General features: G+C 34.9%; 1 long non-coding RNA gene across 1 annotated transcript; it reads left to right on the forward strand.

Annotated features, from left to right (window-relative positions):
• The first annotated feature begins 634 nt into the window (after positions 1 to 634).
• LOC121393901 lies at positions 635 to 4503 on the forward strand. The gene is made up of 2 exons (XR_005961433.1): positions 635 to 1185; positions 2770 to 4503. It is a non-coding gene; the product is annotated as an uncharacterized LOC121393901 (long non-coding RNA).
• The last annotated feature ends 1077 nt before the right edge of the window (positions 4504 to 5580 follow it).

Below are 5580 nucleotides of genomic sequence, written 5' to 3' on the forward strand. Positions count from 1 at the left end.
TAGACTGCATGAATTCATATTAGTGTCAAAAAATCCTATTGGGTTTATATAAAGTAGGGAGATCCAAACCATCGAAAGATCCGTTATTCAGAAAACTCCAAGTCCCGAGCATTCTGGATAACAGGTCCCATACTTGTATATGATTTTTTTTTTGCAATACAGTCTGGATGCTAGGGAATGTGTTTACCTGTAGCTGCAAGTATACTCCTATTATTTCTTACCCAATACAGGTATGGGACATGTTATTCAGAATGCTCGAGACCTGAGGTTTTCCAGATAAGGAGTCCTTCTGTAATTTGGATCTCCATATTTTAAGTCTACTAAAAAAGCATTTAAATGTTAAATAGACACAATAAGATTGTTTTTCTTCCAATAAGGATCAATTATATCTTAGCTAGAATCAAATACAAGGTACTGTTTTATTATTACAGTGAAAATGGAAACCATTTTTTAAAATGTGAATTATTTCATTGTAATGGAGTCTATGGGAGATGGCCTTTCCGTAATTTGGAGCTTTCTGGATAACGGATCCTATACTTCTACAATATTTCATTCACAAACTCATGTTGTGAGGTATAATTATTTGACCTATGCTATTTCTGTTACATGGGTTACAGTATTTCCTTATGGTTCCATTGCACTATGCCAGACAGAATGGAACAGCACCACTTATCTTATGAAGAATAAAAATGCCCTTATTGCAAACTTTTTAAGGCATTGCAGCAATGTTTCAGGCCACGTTTGACCCTTGCACTATGCAGCATACATTAACATTTTCCTTTCTGAGCACAAAATAATTCTGTTTTATTGTTCTCTTTTTGGCTTTGCACACTGAATCCATCACAGAACTGACCCATGTTACAACACCTATTCCTCAAGCCAGTGGAAAGTCTAGGACAAATAATGGGAGGGATCTCCGTATTTGACAGAAAGGATCTCCCAGGAGATGAAAACCAAGTATTTCTGGGACCAGCAGTGACACACGTCAGACAAAAGCTCTGCTTTTCTATAAATGAAGGAGAAGTCTGCGCATTTGCTGAGTTACCAACTAGTTCATCACTGCTTGCATCCAGCAGCACATCTTGTGTGCACATCCATTGTATATCTGACTGCAGTGAGCACACTGGAAAACCCATTTTGTAGGAGAGATTTCTGCATTCTTTCATCGTAAGGTTTTCTTGAAAGGTAAGTGTTTTGCATTATTAAATATGCACTACATTTGCTCCTATGAAATGTCCTTCTAGGCACTTGGCTATCTAATAACTGTCATCTCAATTTACAGTGAGTTTTTATTTATTAAACTCTTATCTCACATTTTCATAAATCTGCCCCTAAATAAAATAAAACATATTTATTAAATGATACGGACCCATTTTTCAAGATTTTTTTCTTCCTGTCTTTAACTACGTTTTACAGCTAATTGAGTTATTTTTTTTATATAAGTGTCACTGATCTCTAGGTCATCACAAATGGAAGGAAAAGGCTGATGAAATGGGGTTGTATCATGGTAATAAGAATTTACTCCGAATTATACAATTACAAGTGTATAGGGGGTATTCCAACGTCAGTTTTTCAAAGGGATGATTGCAGAATTTTCAAAGAACTTGCTGTTTAAGTGCATTCCTGTGATCAATGTTGTCATTAACATTGAAAATAATTTAAAACACTAAAAGCACCCCCAAAATAATCAGTTTAGCGGGGAATTACAATTAAGCAGAAGGAAAAAAATACTGCAACTATTTTTAGCAGCTGGAAAAAATCCAGGTCCCTGTGCACCTGTACTTTGTATAAACAATTTATTTGTATATAAATGTTTATAGTATAGAACATGAATAAATATTACATATATTTATGAATACATATAAATGAATAAATATGTATGACTTTGTAAGATTTACACTACCCACAGACAATTACTTGCATTATTTGTTGCATCTCTCTTTCTAATAAATGCAAAAATATGTCAACATGACATTTTCACTATTATTAACATTTCACATAAGTCTTTGCAAGGCTCTGCAATGTTTTAACAACATGAGATTTTTTCTTATTTTGTATTTTCAGCTAAGCAAATGTGTTTCCTACTATTCAACCTAAAAATAAATGCAGGTATGGGACCTGTTATCCTGAATGCTCGGAACCTGGGGTTTTCCTGATAACAGATCTTTCCATAATTTGAATCTTTTTACCTTAAGCCTACTAGAAAATCCTGTAAACATTAAATAAACCCAATACGCTGGTTTTACCTCCAGTAAGGATTAATTATATCTGAGCTGTGATGAAGTGCAAGATACTGTTTTAATATTACAGAGAAGAAGGAAATCATTTTTATCATTTTGGATTATTTGGATAAAACAACGCCTATGGGAGACAGCTTTTCCGTAATTGGGAGCTTTCCGGATAACGGGTTTCCGGATAACAGATCCCATACCTGTACCCTCTTTAATTCCCTTTGGGCTTCCATAAGGAACACATTCTATATTACTATAATATCAACATTTTATGGATTTTTATAATACACGCTTGAGTTGTACATAGAAATATGGTCCACTTCTCAAATTAATCCATACATTTTTACTATATATATATATATATTTATATATATATATATATATATATATATATATATATATATATATATATATATATATATGAAGTCTTTCAAAACAATTTTGTTCTTATGTAAATATCGATCTATAGAGACTAGATCTTAGTTCCTTTACAAAAAAAAGAAATGAATGAAGCTGATTATTACACTTCCCTATTCAGATTGCAGAGCTGCGAAATTAAAATGACACGCAAGATTTTCACTAACACCAGAGAAAGATGGAGGCAGCAGAATGTTAACAGTGCATTTGCTGAGCTAAGGAAGCTCATCCCAACCCACCCACCAGACAAGAAACTGAGCAAGAATGAAACGCTGAGACTGGCCATGAAATACATCAACTTCCTCATTGATATCCTCGGAGATCAAGAAATAAGGAAAACCGGAGGAAGCTCTCGGGGAAGTATTTTGGGTCTCTTTGAGTCGGAACACTCAAGTATGGGAGACTGGACTGATATGGGTCACAGCAATGACTCTTCCCCAGGGATGAGCAGTGACACACAGGACTGCTGGTCATTGGACCCCTCACCATAATAATGAGAGAATGGGAATAGTATCCAATGTCTAAGTGTATGTGCGTTAAACTATTGTGCTGAATTAGGTCTGTAATGGAGATATCTTGATATTGTTTTCTCATTTATAAAGACATGGGCCGTTATAAGGCAATAATGTCTGCCATACCAGAAGTGAGAGGGTTGTCTTATCAGCATGCTTAAAATGTAACGTTGATACTGATCAAGTACTTATTATGGTTCCAATGTCAGACGCTAAATGCCATATCACAGGGTTGACTTCGCAGCACGTTTTCATCGGCCATTTTGATAAGGTGCAGCATTGGACAAACAATAGGAAATGGCATTGACATCAGAGAGATTAACCCTTCCATTTTACTTGCTACAGTTCAGTTGAAATGGATTATTCAAAATAATTGCTCACACTGGGCTACCTCATTTCATGTTTTCTTTACTCTCATAGCTTATTTTACCACATTGTCAACAAAGACTAGGCTTCTTAACCAGGGACCTAATATATTATATTAAAATTAGGGGTCATTAATAAATACGGATATTGCCTACCTTGCCAGCATTTGTACATTTGTGTCTTTCATGGAAGAAATGGTTTTCCAGGGAAGAACCGACTGCTGGCGAAGGTAAGCAGAAGTTTCCACATATGTTCTTTTATTTTAACGAAAATATGGATTGGTTATTGGATGCATTGCTGCTCTTAGTGTAAATCCTTTACTCCATTGAAAATGGATATTTACATAAATGTCAATTGAATTCAGTGAATTAACCTACAATGTACTGTTCCACATACATGGCCATTCTCGTAGTAAATAGCTAAATGTACAATAGCATAGAGACATGTTATGCGTTGTTTTAATTGCTGAAACACTGGGTTAAATTGCCAAAAACTGACCTCCATTAGCTCCTCTTCTTTGTCATTGTCAATTGAGACTTGACAGACAAGTACTTGTGAATTCTCACAGGGGCTACTTTGACACCCAAAAAAATTCACCCAAAGTCTCCCATTATACCATTGCCTAAACCTCAACAACATGCCTGTGAGACAAACATATAGCTGGACTTGGAACCTTCTTCAGTGATATCAGTTATTTCTTCTTTCATAATCTTTCTGAAAAAATTGCCCCTAATGGAATAAGACTGTTCTAAATGTACATGTCAATGCTTATCCTTGATGACTGGATTTTATTTCCATGAATATTTATGAAGATGATTTTGTAGGTTGGCAATTAAAGGATTGTGAGCTTTCCCAAACCATATTTAGTTAGCTGCACCGACCAAAGAATTTTGTTTGGGGGGATTTAAAATTTGTGATACGTATACTTGTATTTATTTGTTATTTATTCCAATAAATTATTGAATCATTTTTTCATATACATTTTGTATATAATGTTAATTGTCCTTAATTGTTTTTCAACTTTTAGATAAGACATACTGTGTATAATATATATAGATATGTTGGCTGCAGCCAAAACTTTTAGTAAACTTTACGCACAAAGTTGAAAGATGAATTGCAAAAATAGTTAATAATAACCAATAATAATGGGGGAAACTGGATATATTTTGAAAACAACCCATGCTTCATGTCACATTGCAGAGTTGTAAATTTGCCATTGCCCTCCAGTGCTACACATTACAAATAACAGATCTCTAAAAGCAGCCCTCACCCCACCAACAAGTAACTATTTTGGACACAATGAATAAAATGCACTAAAACTGTGGAGCCCCCTGCTCTTTCCTTCATCAGAAAGTTGAGTTACTGAGCAGGAAAGCACCACTTTTCTGCTCAGTTCTATTGCTCAGCTGACAATGAGCTAACAGAGTTGAATATAACTAAGTAGAGGTGTCAGAAGATGTTTCTCTGCTTAGTAAGCTAAATTTCTTACAGCTGGGGCACTGCCTTTTCAATCTTGCTATATCAGCAGCGTAAAAACAAGAAAAAAATGTATGTTGCTGCTCAGAGGAGCATTTTACATTAATTTCTGTTGTTGCTCTATACATCAAAACAAAAGAAACCCAAAATCAGAACAAAATAAACCGTGCCAGGAATCATCTTGGGATCAGCCTTGGGGTTGATGCAAACCAGGATACCACCTGCATTGAGTTTGTTTGCTGGAAGTATATTGATTTGTATTTGCACTCTAAAAAGGCAGGTTAATTTGCTTGTGTAGCATTTACTAATTAATTGCACTGTGGAATATTGTGGATTCTGCTGTTGACCTCTAGAACTTTGGGCAAAAAAAGAAGAGATTTCATAGTCAGCCATGCATGCATCTTCCACACAGTTACAAACACAATGGGAACACAGAATGAAGAGCTGGTGGCTTTAATCATCACACAGTCAATAAAGATCATTATCAATGATTTTTTTTATAGTGCCAGCAAGTTACTTAGTGCTTCACACTAATACTATAATAAACCAGAATTTTTAATTAAAACAATAAATGCATG

Source organism: Xenopus laevis, chromosome 1L (assembly GCF_017654675.1).
Source record: "Xenopus laevis strain J_2021 chromosome 1L, Xenopus_laevis_v10.1, whole genome shotgun sequence".
NCBI lineage: Eukaryota > Metazoa > Chordata > Amphibia > Anura > Pipidae > Xenopus > Xenopus laevis.